General features: G+C 40.7%; 1 protein-coding gene across 1 annotated transcript in view; it reads left to right on the forward strand.

Moving 5' to 3' along the window:
- The window catches only part of LOC106582673 (neurexophilin-2), a 104,105-nt gene that overhangs the window by 64,169 nt on the left and 20,604 nt on the right, over window positions 1-19,332 (forward strand). The gene's annotated exons all lie outside the window — the stretch shown is intronic.

Consider the following 19,332-nt stretch of genomic DNA (forward strand, 5'->3'; position numbering starts at 1 on the left):
GACTCCTGTGGCGGGCCAGGCGCAGTGCACGCTGACACGGTTACCAGGTGTACAGTGTTTCCTCCGTACACTGTAACTACTACCAATTGGATACCACGAAATTGGGGAGTAAAAAGGGGTGAAAATATTTTTCTTTTTTTAAGAAAAAAAGAAATGTCCTTGTTTTTGAAAGAAAAGACAAAATATTGTCCATTAAAATAAATAATAAATACATTGTAGACATTGTTAATGTTGTAAATGTTGTAAATGACTATTGTAGATGGAAAAAGTTTATTTTTAATGGAATATCTACATAGGCGTACAAAGGCCCATTATCAGCAACCATCACTCCTGTGTTCCAATGGCACATTGTGTTAGCTAATCCAAGTTTATCATTTTAAAAGGCTAATTGATCATTAGAAAACCCTTTTGCAATTATGTTAGCACAGCTGAAAACTGTTGTCCTGATTAAAGAAGCAATAAAATTGGCCTTCTTTAGACTAGTTGAGTATCTGGAGCATCAGCATTTATGGGTTCGATTACAGGCTCAAAATGGCTAGAAACAAAGACCTTTTTTCTGAAACTCGTCAGTCTATTTTTGTTCTGAGAAATTAAGGCTATTCTATGCGAGAAACTGCCAAGAAACTGAAGCTCTCGTACAACGCTGTGTACTACTCCTTTCACAGAACAGCACAAACTGGCTCTAACCAGAATAGAAAGAGGAGTGGGAGGCCCCAGTGCACAACTGAGCACGATGACAAGTACATTAGAGTGTCTAGTTTGAGAAACAGATGCCTCACATGTCCTCAACTGGCAGCTTCATTAAATACTACCAGCAAAACACCAGTCTCAACGTCAACACCGGCGCCTCCCACTCCTCTTTCTATTCTGGTTAGAGTCAGTTTGCGCTGTTCTGTGAAGGTATAAAGTTTGTTTTAGTTTAGTTTATTAATTCAACCATTTCAAAAAAACAAGCACACATAAAACTTGGTAAAAAGCCATACATGCACATTAATACAATCATGAAGGATAACACACGATAAAGTCTGGGACTTATTTCCATTGTGGTCCTCTTGAGACAAGATGGCTAGACAAGATCGAACACAGTATGGCAGTGAAATAATAAAACAAAAACAGAGAAGAAGAACATCTATCTCGTCATTCCAGTTACATCATAGGGGTTATTCATATGGGCACAGAAGACATCAAACATATTTTTACTTTATTTTTTAAGCTGCCCAGAGAGGACATTGATTTTATGGGCAGAGGCAACTCATTCCATTCTGAGGCTCCAGTATACAAGAAAGTACCTTTCCCAGCATTACTCCTGAACCTGTATAAGCACACATCAGCAACACCTGATCTGGTGCTGTGATTGTGTGCATCCCTAACACGAGGAAAGTAATCACTTAGATATCGGGGTGCAGGACCATAAATGCTCCTGTTAACCAAACCTAGTCTAATCTGGGACACCCTAGCCTCAACAGGCAGCCAGTTTAGTTCCTGAAAGCAGCTCCTGCCTATGTGAGTACGTGAACATACCTTCAATCCTACCCTGATCAGCTTATTCTGGGCTATCTGGAGTTTCCCCTTCATAAATTTAGATAAGCCCCCAAACCAGGAAGTACTAGCATAGTCAAAATGGCATTGAATGAGGGCAGTAGCTAGCACTAAAAGAGGTTTTAGAAGTCAGCACCTCACCCCCTAACTCCACTCTGATTTCAGACAACCTACACAATTTAGGTCTGGATCCAAAAATAATTGCTTCAGTTTTCCCTAAGTGCAGAGATAGCTTATTATCTCCAAGCCATTTGCTAATGTTAGTAAGCTCTGTGCTAAGTATGCTCTCCAACATAGTTTTACTTTTGTGAGACACCAGAAGTCTAGAGTCATCTGCATAAAGAAAATGACGGCAAGAACAAGCATCTTTCATCTTTCGTTAATATACAATAAAAACAGCAGAGGCCCAAGCACGGTCCCCTGCGGAACGCCACAACTCATTGGTTTTGCCTGAGACAGTGAACCATTAACCTCTACCACTTGCTCCCTTCCAAATAAATAGGACTTTACCCAGCCTAGAGGGATAGTGCTTAACCCCAGTGCCTCCAGTTTGGAGATTAGGACACAGTGGTTAACTGTAGGTATAAAGGTATAAAGAGGAGGAGAGCTCTAGGAAATTGTCTACTAACCCTCCAGTCCTATTAGAAAGAGACCTTTAGTCTACACTGTATATCTATCTCCTGACTCACTGCCAAAACACAACACAGGCCAAGTCAGCCACAAGAAATACAGTACAGGAGTTATAGCTTTGTCTTCTCTCTCTGAGTTAGGTGTGTGTGTCTTGGATCCCATTGGCCTTCTAAGGAAGAGAAGACTGGCATCCCAAATGGCTATGTACTAAATGGCACCCTATTCCCCTATGGGCCCTGGTCCAAAGTAGTGCACTAAAGGGAATGGTTCCATTTGGGATGCAGACAATACGATGTATTCATTCATTTTGAAGGAATTGTTATTCTAACAAACCATACTTTTTTACTTTACCGAGCTCAGTTATTGACATCATCTGTCTATCCATAAACTATTTTGAATATTTTATAGCTCATACTCGTACCCTGGGTCATGATTTATTTTTCTCTCTTGTTGAAGCCTCAGTGCAACACTCATATTGTACTATGCAACACATGCTGCATATTACAGTTAAACCAGTCTACTAAGAGTATAGTAGCAATGGAATGGAAGGTTTCAATCTTACTGTACAGGCATGATAACATGCTTTATTGTTCTTATTCATTCATTCATTAATTTACATGATAACATTTATTATTTGTTTCAAATTCATGTTTATACAGTACATAACTGTCTGAAGGCAGGCAAGGAAAGCCATAAACAAACATTCTGGCTCGTCTATACAGATGCAAGCAACAATAAAATATGTAAATAGCAGGCTACTGTTTTTCATTTGTTCCTCATTCTAGTGATGAAAAGTACACGGTGTGTTTCAAATCAACAAGCCATTATACCTAATGATCAAGCAGCTGTCTTTAAAATGATTCTATCATGGTTTCCAGATAAATTATTGTTGACTACGCCTATCAGTCCTCCAGCCAAAATCACAGTCCCAGAACTACCTTAAAATTGCGTTTGAGATATTACTGCTGTAGAAGCTACAGTAAGATTATTCATTATTGGGTGAAGAGATCCTCATTTCTCTGTTATTATGCTCTCATAATCTCTCTTTGTGTCATACATTGTTTTTATTTGGCCTTTCTTTTTCTCTTCTTTCTCGCAATCTCCCTTGATATTCTCTTGTATGTCTTATTAGACCTCTCTCTCTCTCCCTTTCTACTCTTTCTTCCTTACACTCCTCTCTGCCTCTTTCTCTTCCACCTCTCTCTCTCTCTTCCATCTATTTCTCTCTCTCCCACTCTCTCTCTCTCTCTCTCTCTCTCTCTCTCTCATTCCCCACACTCCTCTCATTTGTTCTCGCCGTCCCCCGCCCCCCCCCCCCTTACTGTGGTTATGTGTTATCTGCCACGGCTCCATTTCCCTGCTGACTGATACTCCCTGACTCAGTCGCTTTCATTTTCATGATAATCCAGCAACACCACTAGACTGCCAAATCGCGTTTACTGCCTTTTCTCTTTTTTCCCTATTTTTTTCCAACTGGTTTATCTCTTTTCCTTGGGGCTTTATTTTGCTCTCTGTAATTAAATGTCATTTCCAGCTCTCCCTTCTTCTTCAGCAAATGAAAAAAGTGTATTATTTTATTATGTGATCATTGTCAAAATAGAATGGATGGATACGTCCTTGCCCTGTATCTGTAGTATGCATCCCAAATTCCATCCCATTCCCTTTATTGGTCACTACTTTTGACCAGAGACCCATGGGAATACACACAAAAATAGGAGAATACTTTTGTTCCAGGTAGGACCTTTTTGAGTTTAATGTAGGATTCTACCTGGAACCAAAAGTGTTCTTCAAAGGGTTCTCCTATAGGGTTAACCCTTTTAGGTTCTAGATAGCACCTTTTTTAACCTACGAGTGTAGATTGCCATTTGGGATGCAACCTCTGTGACTTGGCAGTACACTGAAGCCCCACCACAAGCTATCTATGGAGTGAAAACAATATAATTCTATATTTCTGAAAGCCTTTTTATTCATTTGAATGAAAACAGTATCTGTCATCCTGTGTGTGACCCGTAACTTCAGTTTCATATTCTACTCCCTTCAAGTTCATTTCCATGGTAATAAGATTGTTTTATCTCATATCATATATCCAGTAAGCTAGCAACCTGTACTACTACACTAATCAAGACTGACAGAACTATGCTATTTCAATTTGTGAGAATCATTTTAGATACTTCTACTACTCTGTTTATAGCTACGTTTGTAGCTCAAATGTAGTGTAGTGTAACACATGATTATATCAAACACAGCATGTGCAGGTGTTGTTTGTTGGATTCTCTCTTACAAAATCATACCTTACTTGCCAGATAGATGTCTAATCTCCATTCATTGTGAAATTCAGACATCGGGTTTATCAAAAACATTTTTGTTCTGTTTTGCTTGAAAAGGAAATCAAACAATAGAGCGAGCAAAAGGCAGAAATGTTGAGGTATAGCTACCAAATGTAAAAGTATGCTCGCTCAAGCGGACACGAGAAGAGTAATATGTGGAGTACGCAGAAAGTAAAAAATCCAAACTCCACCCGGCCCATTGCTCATCTCTAGTGCATGTGGGGTGGTCAGTGTGGCGGTAGTAGATTCTTAGAAAGAAAAAAAAGAGTTACAAAAGGGTTCTTTGTGGAGGATACGGGTTCTACCAAGAACCGTCTTCATCTGAAGAACCCTTTTTGGAAGATGAGGGTTCTTTGTAAGGCAAAGGATTCTACCTAGAACCTTTAACATCATAAGAACCGTTTTTGTAGAAAATAAATATTTGATGATTCTTTGGAAGGCAAGTAAGATTCTTTGGAAGACAAGAAGGTTCCACATAGAAGCCTTCTGAATCTGAACACAGCAAATTAGCCAGTGAGAGAGTAAAATATTTGCTGATTTTTTATGATTGTCTTTGTTTTTTCCATTTATATTAATTTATTTATTAACTTATGCTACATCATGATAAATAACATACAAAATCAAATCAAATCGAATTGGTCACATACACATGGTTAGCAGATGTTAATGTGAGTGTAGTGAAATGCTTGTGCTTTTAGTTCCAACGGTGCAGTAATATCTAACAAGTAATATCTAACAATTCCCAACAACTACCTACTACACACAAATCTAACAAGTAATCTAACAATTCCTCACCAACTACCTAATGCACACAAATCTAAAGGGGTGAATGAAAATATGTACATATAAATATATGGATGAGCGATGGCCGAGTGGCATAGGCAAGGTGCAGTAGATGGTATAAAATACAGTATTTACATGTGATATGAGTAACGTAAGACATGTAAACATTATTAAAGTGGCATTATTTAAAGTGGCATTGTTTAAAGTGACTAGTGATCCATTTATTAAAGTGTCCAGTGACTGGGTCTCAGTGTAGGCAGCAGCCTCTCTGAGTTAGTGATGGCTGTTTAACAGTCTGATGGCCTTGAGATAGAAGCTGTTTTTCAATCTCTCGGTCCCAGCTTTGATGCACCTGTACTGACCTCGCCTTATGGATGATAGCGGTGTGAACAGGCAGTGGCTCGGGTAGTTGTTGTCCTTGATGATCTTTTTGGCCTTCCTGTGACATCGGGTGTTGTTGGTGTCATGGAGGGCAGGTAGTGTGGCCCCAGTGATGCATTGTGCAGACCGCACCACCCTCTGGAGAGCCTTGCGGTTGAGGGCGGTGCAGTTGCCGTACCAGGCTGTTATACAGCCTGACAGGATGGATGCTCTCGATTGTGCATCTGTAAAAGTTAGTCAGGGTTTTGGGTGACAGGCCACATTTCTTCAGCCTCCTGAGGTTGAAGAGGCGATATTGCGCCTTCTTCACTACACTGTCTGTGAGGGTGGTCCATTTCAGTTTGTCTATGATGTGTACGGCCAGGAACTTAAAACTTTCCACCTTCTCCACTGCTGTCCCTTCGATGTGGATAGTGGGGTGCTCCCTCTGCTGTTTCCTGAAGTCCACGATCATCTCCTTTGTTTTGTTGATGTTGAGTGAGAGGTTGTTTTCCTGACACCACACTCCGAGTACCCTCACCTCCTCCCTGTAGGCTGTTTCGTCCTTGTTGATTATCAAGCCCACTACTGTTGTGTCATCTGCCTACTTGATGATTGAGTTGGAGTACAGGAGAGGGCTGAGCACACACCCATGTGGGGCCCCAGTGTTGAGGGTCAGCAAAGTGGAGATGTTGTTTCCTACCTTCACCACCTGGGGGTGGCCCGACAAAGTCCAGGACCCAGTGACACAGGGAGGGGTTGAGACCCAGGGCCTCCAGCTTGATGATGAGCTTGGAGGGTACTATGGTGTTGAATGCTGAGCTGTAGTCAATGAACAGCATTCTCACATAGGTATTCATTTTGTCCAGATGTGATAGGGCAGTGTGCAGTGTGATGGCAATTGTGTCATCTGTGGACCTGTTGGTGCGGTATGCAAACTGAAGTGGGTCTAGGGTGGCTGGTAAAGTGGAGGTGATATGATCCTTGACTAGTCTCTCAAAGCACTTCATGATGACCGGAGTGAGTGCTCCGGGGCAGTAGTCATTTAGTTCAGTTATCTTTGCCTTCTGGGTTCAGGAACAATGGTAGCCATCTTGAAACATGTGGGGACGATAGACTGGTATAGGGAGTGATTAAATATGTCTGTAAACACACTAGCCAGCTGGTCTGCGCATGCTCTGAGGACACGGCTAGGGATGCCGTCTGGGCCAGCAGCCTGCGAGGGTTAACACGTTTAAATGTTTTACTCACTTCAGCCACTGAGAAGGAGAGGGGGGAGGGGGGGGGGCAGATTTTGTTAGCGAGCCAAGACGGTGGCACTGTATTATCCTCAAAGCGGGCAAAGAAGGTGTTTAGTTTGTCTGGAAGCATGACGTTGGTATCCGTGACGTGGCTGTTTTTGTTTTTGTAGTCTTTGATTTCTTGTAGACCCTTCCACATACGTCTCGTGTCTCAGCCGTTGAACTGATACTCCACCTTGTCCCTGTACCGGCATTTCACTTGTTTGATTGCCTTGCCGAGGGAATAACTACACTGTTTATATTCAGCCATATCTCCAGACCTCTTTCCATGGTTAAATGCGGTGGATCGCGCTTTCAGTTTTACGCGAATGCCGCTATCCATCCACGGTTTCTGGTTAGGGTAGGTTTAATGGTCACAGTGGGTACAACGTCTCCAATGCACTTATTTATAAACGCACTCACTGAGTTAGCGTATAGGTCAATATTGTCCTCTGAGGCTGATCGGACATATTCCAGTCCGCGTGATCAAAACAATTTTGGAGCGTGGCTTCCGATTGGTCAGACCAACGTTGAATGGTTCTCATCACTGGTACATCCTGTTTGAGTTTCTGCCTATAAGCCGGGATGAGCAAGATGGCGTCGTGGTCGGATTTGCTGAAGGGAGGGCGGGGGAGGGCTTTGTATGCATTACAGAAGTTAGAGTAGCAGTGGTCAAGAATATTAGCCCTACGTGTCGAGCAATCAATATGCTGATACATTTTAGGTAGCAATGTTCTCAAATTTGCTTTGTTAAAATCCCCAGCTACAATAAATGCAGCCTCCAGATATATAGTTTCCAGTTTACATAGAGTCCAGTGAAGTTCCTTGAGGGCCGTCTTGGTGTTCGCTTGAGGGGGGATGTTCACAGCTGTAACTATAACTGACGAGAATTCTCTTGGTAGGTAGAATGGCCGACAATTGATTGTAAGATATTCGAGATCGGGTGAACAGAAGGACTTGAGTTCCTGCATGTTGTTATGATTGCGCCAAGAGTTGTTAATCATAAAGCATACACCCTAACCCATCCTCTTTCCAGAGAGGTGTTTATCTCTGTCGGCGCGATGCATGGAGAAGCCCAGTGGCTGAACCGATTCCGACAACATATCCCGAGAGAGCCATGTTTCCGTGAAACAGAGAATGTTACAATCTCTGATGTCTCTCTGGAAGGCAACCCTCGCTCAAATCTCGTCTACCTTGTTTTCGAGAGACTGGACATTGGCGAGTAGTATACTCGGGAGCGGTGAGCGATGTGCCTGTTTACGAAGCCTGACCAGAAGACCGCTCCGTCTGCCCCTTCTCCGTCATAATGTTGGTAAGTTGACGTTGCTCTTATATCCAATAGTTATTCCCGGCTATATGTAATAAGACTTAAGATGACATGTTTAAAAACTAATCCAATCAGTTAAAATTGTATTTATTGCACCTGTTACAGTTCATATGGTATAGGTCAGGAGTACTCAACTCTACCCTACGAGGTCCGGCGCCTGCTGGTTGTCTGTTCTACCTGATAATTCATTGCACACACCTTTTGTCCCAGGTATAAATCAGTCCCTGGTTAGAGGGTAACATTGAAAAATGCAGTGGAACTGGCTCTGAGGTCCAGAGATGAGTTTTAGGGGTTTAGGTAGTCTCCTTTACCAATGCTCCTAACCCTGGCAGTCATTCTGAATGCAGGTTGTGGGTGAATAAAAATTCTAACTGTTGGATATCATAACTCTGGCTGAATCCCAATAGGAATTATACATCACTTTGCAAGCTAGTATAATATTACTTGCAGGCCTGATGTGACCAGGAGTTTTCTAACACCTCTGTGTTAGGGTAAAACTAGCCTATCAAAGTAAGGCCTTGTGATATATATAATTGTCGTAAACAGTTTAATTCTAAAGGCTAATAAGGTTCTAGGAAGAAACCTTCAAAGATAAAAGGATTCTCGGTAGAACCGTTCATATAGGGTTCTAGGTAAAACCATATACAGGTTTTTTTTAATGAAGAACCATACATAGAGGATTCTAAGTACAACCCTCTGCAAAGGGTTTGACCTAGCACCAAAAAGGGTTCCCCTATTGGGAAAAACCGAAGAACCCTACATGGTTCTACTTTGCACATTTTATTTCTGATAGTGGAGTGTGTGTGCAGGGGCAGACTTGGACAACATAGTCCTACTCCTTTTTTAACCAGTTATTTTTAACCTGCTCATGATTAAGACAAATACAACATGTAAAAGCACCACTTGAGATACAACTCAACACTATAACTGTGCCTCTGTTGCCTCCCTGTTGTGCAGGCTGTCTCTGCATCTTCACTGCTGTCGGTTTATCTATGCTTCTCCTTGTGCTCCTCTGATGACACTGTCTGTCTGACTGTCTGTCTGTCACTCTGTCTGTCACGCCTAAGTGTTAATTGCTATAACATATAGAGCCAACATATTAGGGACTTGCAGTACATCTGTGTCTCTCTGTTTTATTCTTACCTCCACTGCACTCACCCCTGAACTGACACTGCTAGCATCCTTTTCCACAGCACTGGTACCAGAAGGCCAAGGGACCACGTTGCCGGTGCTGTGCGCAGCAACATCCTAGGGTAAAACTGTATTTTAAGGGTCCATATTAATAAGCCATTTATAAGGCATTTACAAACCGTTCGCTCACCATTTATTAATCATTACTCCCACATTTGTAAATATTAGTAAGCTAGTTATTATTAGTCACATGTACCTTGTAAAAGTATTCATACCGCTTGGATTTCTTCTATTGTGTTACAAAGTGGGATTCAAATGGATTTAATTGTACTTTTTTTTGTCAACAATCTACACAAAGTACTCTAATGTCAAAGTGGAAGAATTTCTTAATTAAAAAAAAAAGATGTATAGATATTAACCTGTCTGGGCAACGTGGGACGTTTGCGTCCCACCCTAGTCAACAGCCAGTGGAATCGCGTCGCGCGAAATACAAATACCTCATAAATACTTCAATTTCTCAAACATATGACTATTTTACACCATTTTATAGATACACCTCTCCTGAATCGAACCACGTTGTCCGATTTCAAAAAGGCTTTACAGCTAAAGCAAAACATTAGATTATGTTAGGAGAGTACCCTGCCAAAAATAATCACACTGCCATTTTCAAAGCAACTAGCATGCATCACAAATACCCAAAACACAGCTAAATGCAGCACTAACCTTTGACAATCTTCATCAGATGACACTCCTAGGACATCATGTTACACAATACATGCATTTTTTGTTCGATAAAGTTCATATTTATATATAAAAACAGCATTTTACATCGGCGTGTGACGTTCAGAAAATATTTTCCCTCAAATGCTTCCGGTGAATCAGCGCTACAATTTACAAAATTACTATTCGAAAACATTGGTAAAATATAATATTGTCATTCAAAGAATTATAGATTAACATCTCGTGAATGCAACCGCATTGCCAGATTTAAAAATAACTTTACTGGGAAACCACACTTTGCAATAAACGAGGTGCTATTCTCAGAAAAATAGGCTAGGCGATACAGGTTAGCGCCATCTTGGAACCATCTAAAATCAAATATACTATTGTAAATATTCCCTTACATTTGATTATCTTCATCAGAAGGCACTTCCAGGGATCCCAGGTCCACAACAAATGTAGTTTTGTTCGAAAAAGTTAATAATTTATGTCCCAATAGCTCCTTCTTGTTAGCGCGTTCCGAAGGCTACTCATAATGTACGAGGCGCGCGGGACTTGTCGTCACGAATGTGCAAAAAATATATATTTACGTTCGTTCAAACATGTCAAACATTGTATAACATAAATCTTTAGGGCCTTTTTCAATCAGAGCTTCAATAATATTCAAGGCGGACGATTGCATTGTCTTACTAAATGTTTCGGAACGAGAGGGTACCCATGGGCGCGCGTGTCATAGTAGTAATGGCCCTCCCTCTATGACAAACTTTCCAAGCCTCTCGTTCGGTCAGTTTTTACCGGAGAAGACTCAAACCACTTTGTAAAGACTGTTGACATCTAGTGGAAGCCTTAGGAAGTGCTAAATGAATCCTAACTCACGGTGTGTTTCATAGGCAAAGTGTTGAAGGTGATTCCACAAATCAGATTTCCACTTCCTGCATGGAATCCTCTCAGGTTTTGGAAACTTCAGAGTGTTTTCTATCCAAATCTACTAATTATATGCATATTCTAGTTACTGGGCAGGAGTAGTAACCAGATTAAATTGGGTATGTTTTTTTATCCGGCCGTGCAAATACTGCCCCCTAGCCCCATTAAATCACTCAAATACAGTCATTGCATAAGTATTCCGCTCTCTGAGTCAATACATGTTTGAAACACCATTGGCAGTGATTAAATCTGTGGGTCTTCTTGGGTAAGAGCTTTACACACCTGGATTGTGCAATATTTGTCCATTATTCTTTTTATAATTCTTAAAGCGCTGTCAAGATGCAACTCCTGTGTATATTTGGCTTTGATTTTCCAAACATAAGTCTTTGCATCACGGCCAAACAGTGTATTCCTGTATTCATTTGCCATGTTTTTTTGTTGTTGCAGTATTACTTTAGTGCCCTATATATTTGTATTCTTCTTTTCACTCTGTCATTGAAGTCATTATTGTGGAGTCACTACAATGTTGTTGATGCATCCTCAGTTCTCTCCCATCACAGCCATTAAACTCTGTAACTGTTTTTAAATCACCAATGGCCTCATGGTAACATCCCTGAGCAGTTTCATTCCAGTCCTGCAGCTCAGTTCAGAAGGATGACTGTATCTTTGATGTGTCTGGATGGTGTAGTACATCATCTACAGCATAATTATTAACTAGATATTCAATGTCTATTGTCATTGGTTGCACTAATTGCACTGTTTGTCTACATAACCTGGTTCAAGTATTCATGACATTACCCTGAAGAAGGCACAGTGATGCCAAAACGTTGGTAAATACCCAATACATTCCTGGGAGTTTATATATGCAGTGTGCAACTTTCTTTATTTTGATAGTTTGTAGTTTATTCGCCGTTAGTCAGCACCACCACACAAAACACATTTTTCTGGGTGTGCGCCAGGTTATGTTTTTTGATTTGTTATTGTTACCCATCTTTAACATGAAGAAAAGAAGTTGAATCTGTGTTTGAAATTCAATACTTGACTCTTACAGATGTTGTATGTATGGGGGACAAAGGAAGGGTTAGTGTTTTTGCGGCTCGCATTCAACGTTTTGCTACTTGCATTTTGTATTTATATTTTGATGTGTGTATTTTCTGTCATTTATGTAATTCAGGGCTCATCTATAAAAGAGACCTTGGTCTCAGTACGACTCCCTGATATAATAAAAGGTTAAATAAAATTTGAACATTTCAAAAATACAATGTATTGTGAAAGTGAAAAGACAATTTATATATATTTTTTAAAGATTAATAGAAATTTGATAACAAAGATATTATTATATAATACAGTGCATTCAGAAAGTATTCAGACCCCTCCCCTTTTGACATTTTGTTACATTACAGCCTTATTCTACAATTGATTAAATGAAAACCTTTCCTCATAAATCGATACACAAAACCCCATAATGACAAAGTGAAGACAGGTTTTTAGACATTTTGCAAAGCTCGGGTGCATCCTGATTCCATTGATCACCATTGAGATATTTCTAAAACTTTATTGGAGCCCACCTGTGGTAAATTCAATTGATTGGATATGATTTGGAAAGGCTCACACCTGTCTATATAAGGTCCCACAGTTGACAGTGCATGTCAGATCAAAAACCAAGACATGAGGTCGAAGGAATTGTCCGTAGAGCTCCGAGACAGGATTTGGGGAAGGGTACTGTAGTAACCTGGTATATTTATGTTTACCAATAGATGGCAGTATTGACTCAAGACATTTGCTTTCTGCTATCAGTAGCTGTTTCCTATGTCTGCCTATATAACCATGATTTAAGAAAGCTTCAGGTAGCTCTTTGGGCTAGGTGTCCTGCTAGCGAGATAGAAGCCGACAACATCTGGTGAAATTGGAGGACGCTCAATTCATGAACATACAAGTGTCTTATATCATTTAAAAGCTTAATTTCTCGTTAATCCAACTGCGTTGTCAGATTTCAAAAAGGCTTTACGGTGAAAGCATACCATGAGATTATCTGAGGACAGTGCCCCACATCAACATATTTTTCAACCAGCACAGACTTCACAAAATCACAAATAGCAATTAAATAAATCACTTACCTTTGAAGATCTTCCTCTGTTTGCAATCCCAAGGGCTCCAGCTACAACATGAATGGTCGTTTTGTTCAATAAAATCCTTCTTTATATCCCAAATTGTCTGTTTAGTTGGTACCATTGATTTCAGTTATCCACTCGTTCAACAGGCAGGCAAAGGAGTCCAAAAAGCTACCGGTAAACTTCGTCCAAACAAGTCAAACAACATTTCTATTTAATCCTCAGGTAGTCTAATTTGTAAATAAACTATAATATTTCACACAGAAAGTACTATGTTCAATAGGAAAAGAAAATATGTAAGCGCACGCTGAAAGACTGATTTGGTCCAGGTGCTCTCCCAACAGAAACTCCAAATAGTTGTTTGTTTTTCAAAAAAGAAGCCTGAAACCTTGAATAAAGACTGTTGACACTTAGTGGAAGCCATTGGAATTGCAGTGACGGACCTAAATGGGTTTCCAATAGGTTTCCATAATAAGAGCCTGTGAGATTAAATCGTTTTTTTTTCCCTGGTTGGATTTTCTTCAGATTTTTGCCTGCCATATCACTTCTGTCATAGTCTCATACATTGTTTTAACAGTTTTAGAAACGTCAGAGTGTTTTCTATCCAATGCTACCATATATTATATGCATATCCTGGCTTCTGGGCCTGAGTAACAGGCAGTTAACTTTGGGCACATCAGTCAGGCAGAAATTCACAATACTGCCCGCTAGCCCTAAGAAGTTTAAACCAGGTGCATTAGATAATGTTTCAGTAATCCACTCGTTCAACAGGCAGGCAAAGGAGTCCAGAAAGTTACAATTACAATTAAATACTTAACCATACTTACGTGTCATGATTTTTGTGCCACGAATTCAATGGCGTGTTTGGCATATTACACTGGATGTGAGACTCAAGTGAGTGGTGGAAGAAGGTTTGAAGATTTGATTCCCTGAATACGGGTAGGACAAATTATTGACTGTGTGAGGGGAGTGAGAATCGGAAAAGATGGCTTTGGCAACAATAGGCTCGCTACCACCATTTGATCCTAAAAATCAGGAATGGGAGGAGTACTGTGAAATAATGGATTTTTTTTTTGCTGCTAATAAAATAACTGATGCCGCTATACAGAAATCCATACTCATAAGTGTTGTCGATGCACAGACGTACAGCTTAATGAGGAACCTGTTGAGCCCAGATAAACCAGGAGAAAAATCATTCATAGATCTAGTCGATCTATTAAAAAAATCACTTCAACCCCAAACCCAGTGAGATAGTGCAAAGATTCAAGGTGCATTCACATATGAGAAAACCTACCGAATCAGTGGGGGAATATGTGGCTTGAGAACTAGCACTGGACTGTAACTATGGGATTACATTATCGCAAATGCTACGCGATCGGTTGGTGTGTGGGATTAACTTGTATTTTCACGGCCGGATAAAAAACGTACCCGATTTAATATTTTTATTACTCCTGCCCAGAAACTAGAATATGCATATAATTAGTAGCAAAGAAAACACTTCAAAGTTTATAAAACTGTTTGAATGGTGTCTGTGAGTATAACAGAACTCAAATGGCAGGCCAAAACCTGAGAAGATTCTGTACAGGAAGTACCCTGTCTGACCATTTCTTGGCCTTCTTTGTCATCTCTATCCAAAACAAAGGATCTCTGCTGTAACGTGACATTTTCTAAGGCTCCCATAGGCTCTCAGAAGGCGCCAGAACGTTGAATGATGACTTTGCAGTCTCTGGCTGAAAAACAGTAGCGCATTTGGTAAGTGGTCGATCTGAGAACAATGAGACGGGCGCACGCGTGCACGAGACGACTCCATTTTCAACTTTGAGTCTTTGAACGAAAACAGGGTTTCCCGGTCGGAATATTATCGTTATTTTACGAGAAAAATCGCATAAAAATGATTTTAAACAGCGTTTGACATGCTTCGAAGTACGGTAATGGAATATTTTGAATTTTTTTGTCACGATACGCGCCGGGCGCGTCACCCTTCGTTACCCTTCGGATAGTGTCTTGAACGCCTACGAACAAAACGCCGCTATTTGGATATGACTATGGATTATTTGGAACCAAAACAACATTGGGTGATGAAGTAGAAATCCTGGGAGTGCATTCTGACGAAGAACAGCAAAGGTAATCCAATTTTCCTTATAGTAAATCTGAGTTTGGTGAGTACCAAACTTGGTGGGTGTCAAATTAGCTAGCCCGTGATGGCGAGCTATCTACTCAGAATATTGCAAAATGTGCTTTCACCGAAAAGCTATTTTAAAATCAGACACCGAGATTGCATAAAGGAGTTCTGTATCTATAATTCTTAAAATAATTGTTCTGTTTTTTGTGAACGTTTATCGTGAGTAATTTAGTAAATTCACCGGAAGTGTTCGGTGGGAATGCTAGTTCTGAACGTCACATGCTAATGTAAAAAGCTGGTTTTTCATATAAATATGTACTTGATTGAACAAAACATGCATGTATTGTCTAACATAATGTCCTAGGAGTGTCATCTGATGAAGATCAAAGGTTAGTGCTGCATTTAGCTGTGGTTTTGGTTTTTGTGACATTATATGCTAGCTTGAAAAATGGGTGTCTGATTATTTCTGGCTGGGTACTCTGCTGACATAATCTAATGTTTTGCTTTCGTTGTAAAGCCTTTTTGAAATCGGACAGTGTGGTTAGATAAAGGAGAGTCTTGTCTTTAATATGGTGTAAAATAGTCATATGTTTGAAAATGGAAGTTTTCGGATTTTCGAGGAGTTTGTATTTCGCGCCACGCCTTATCATTGGATATTGGAGTGGTGTTCCGCTAGCGGAACGTCTAGACGTAAGAGGTTTTAACCTGTTAGGGCTAGGGGGCAGTATTGACACGGCCGGATAAAAAACGTACCCGATTTAATCTGGTTACTACTCCTGCCCAGTAACTAGAATATGCATATAATTATTGGCTTTGGATAGAAAACACCCTAAAGTTTCTAAAACTGTTTGAATGGTGTCTGTGAGTATAACAGAACTCAAATGGCAGGCCAAAACCTGAGAAGATTCCATGCAGGAAGTGGCCTGTCTGACAAGTTGTGTTTCATCTTGGCTCTTTTTATTGAAGACTGAGGATCTTTGCTCTAACGTGACACTTCCTACGGCTCCCATAGGCTCTCAGAGCCCGGGAAAAAGCTGAACAATATCGAGGCAGCCTCTGGCTGAAACACATTATCGCTTTTGGCAAGTGGCCGATCAGAGTACTATGGGCTTAGGCGCGTGCCCGAGTCGACCCCATGCTTTATTTTCTTTCGTCTGTTTACCTAAACGCAGATTCCCAGTCGGAATATTATCGCTTTTTTATGAGAAAAATGGCATAAAAATTGATTTTAAACAGCGGTTGACATGCTTCGAAGTACGGTAATGGAATATTTAGAATTTTTTTGTCACGAATTGCGCCATGCTCGTCACCCTTATTTACCCTTTCGGATAGTGTCTTGAACGCACGAACAAAACGCCGCTGTTTGGATATAACTATGGATTATTTTGAACCAAACCAACATTTGTTATTGAAGTAGAAGTCCTGGGAGTGCATTCTGACGAAGACAGCAAAGGTAATAACATTTTTCTTATAGTAAATCTGACTTTGGTGAGTGCTAAACTTGCTGGGTGTCTAAATAGCTAGCCCTGTGATGCAGGGCTATCTACTGAGAATATTGCAAAATGTGCTTTCACCGAAAAGCTATTTTAAAATCGGACATATCGAGTGCATAGAGGAGTTCTGTATCTATAATTCTTAAAATAATTGTTATGCTTTTTGTGAACATTTATCGTGAGTAATTTAGTAAATTCACCGGCAGTGTCCGGTGGGAATGCTAGTCACATGCTAGTCACATGCTAATGTAAAAAGCTGGTTTTTGATATATATATGAACTTGATTGAACAAAACATGCATGTATTGTATAACATAATGTCCTAGGGTTGTCATCTGATGAAGATCATCAAAGGTTAGTGCTGCATTTAGCTGTGGTTTGGGTTTATGTGACATTATATGCTAGCTTGAAAAATGGGTGTCTGATTATTTCTGGCTGGGTACTCTGCTGACATAATCTAATGTTTTGCTTTCGTTGTAAAGCCTTTTTGAAATCGGACAGTGTGGTTAGATTAACGAGAGTCTTGTCTTTAAAATGGTGTAAAATAGTCATATTTTAGATTTTTTTTTTGCATTTTTGAGGTTTTTGAATAACGCACCACGGGATTACACTGGCTGTTGAGTAGGTAGAGGTTAATGATGACAGGATACAAATATGCTTGTTATCAGAGCCTAATCTCACGTTTGAGAATGCACTCAAACTGGCCCAGGTCATGGAGTCCGCAAACAGAAATGCACTGGATGTGCAGGCAAAGGGCGCAACTGCGTGCCATACAGTAAAAGAGATCAGCTCTGAGCGCACTGAATTTCAAAGAATGGAAAGCCGTAGAATAGCAGCAAACACACAGTTGCAAAGGCAAACACGCAGCGTTTGACTGTAAATTCAAACATGAAAAGTGTTATGCATGTGGGATAATAGGCCACATTGCGAGGACGTGCCGCAATAAATAAAAAAATACGGGCTGCAGAAAAGAGAACGGACAGAAAACCGAATACCTCCAGAAGATCTAGCTACTGCTCTAATCAAGTGATAGAAAGTGAAAGTGAGTGCGCAGACGCAGAGCAAGCATCCTCATTGTACAGTATACAGGGGGCGAATATGAAAAAGGTGAAGCCTTTCATTGTGGAAATGTGAATAAATGGATTTAAGGTACTGTTTGAAATAGACACAGGATGTAGTGTCACGCTGATGAACAGGTCCCAATTCTATAGGAAGTGGAAAAACTGCCCAAAAAGTGCCTAAACTGAGAGACACCCCCATTAAACTCGAAAACGTACACTGGGGAGAAGATCACTGTGATTGGAGTTGCTGATGTTCAAGTGGAATATAGTGGAAGGTGCTGGCCACAGTTTACTAGGAAGAGGGTGGTTGGAGGAAATAAAATTGACCTGGGATGAAATCAAATATGTCACGACAGAGACATTGACGCTGCAGCAGGTGCTTTCAAAGCATGAGTGTGTGTTTAAAGAAGAGCTAGGGACGTTAAAAGGGGCCCAAGCTACCATTAATGTTGCTGCTGATGCTACTCCCAGATTCTATAGGCCAAGATCAGTTCCATGTGCCGTGAAGCCTAAAGTGGATGTGGAAATTGACAGACTCTTAGCAGTGGATATAATTATACCTGTCAAGTTCTCGGAGTGGCCAGCACCAGTTGTTCCCATATTCTCACCAGATGGTTCCATCAGATTATGTGGTGACTATAAGCTGACTGTAAATAGAGTTTCCTCTCTGGACAGTACCCCATACCCAAAGTGGAGGATTTGCTTTCAACGTTAACCAGAGGGCAACAGTTCACAAAACTGGACATGAGTCACGCATATCAGCAAGTCTAATGATAAAGCTTCACAGAAGTACCTGACCATAAACACCCACAGAGGGATGTTTACCTATAAACTTTTACCTTTCGGGGTGTCTTCTGCACCAGCTATCTTCCAAAGAACCATGGAGGGAGTTCTGCAGGGGATACCCAAGCAGCGGTTTACCTCAACTACATTCTTGTCACGGGAGTCACGAAGGAGGAGCATCTCAGAAACTTGGGTGAAGTTTTGAGGAGGATGGAGTAGGCCGGTCTCCGGCTGAAGAGGAGTACTGCTAGCTGATGTTAGCTGAAGAAGTGCAGTACCTGGGTCACAAGGTGGATGCCAAGGGGTTACACACTGTCAAAGCTAAAGTGAGGGCTGTTGTGGAAGCTCCAGCTCCGACAAACATAACTAGAGCTGAAAGCCTATCTAGGCTTACTGAATTAATATAATGACTTGCCCCCTAACCTCTCAACTCTTCTGCATCAACTGTTAAGGAAGGATGTGGCCTGGAAATGGTCAGAAAGACACTTTTCTATTTTACCTTTATTTAACTAGGCAAGTCAGTTAAGAACAAATTCTTCTTTTCAATGACAGCCTAGGAACAGTGGGTTAACTGCCTTGTTCAGGAGCAGAACAACAGATTGTCAGCTCGGGGATTCGAACTCACAACCTTGCGGGTTCTAGTCCAACGCTCTAACCACTACGGTACACAAAACAGAGATTCCACAAGTAGTTATACAAGAGAAAACTCACTATTGTGACTGGCCTCTGATCTCTCTGTTCC

This window comes from Salmo salar, chromosome 22 (assembly GCF_965601325.2).
Source record: "Salmo salar chromosome 22, fSalSal1, whole genome shotgun sequence".
Classification (NCBI taxonomy): Eukaryota; Metazoa; Chordata; class Actinopteri; order Salmoniformes; family Salmonidae; genus Salmo; species Salmo salar.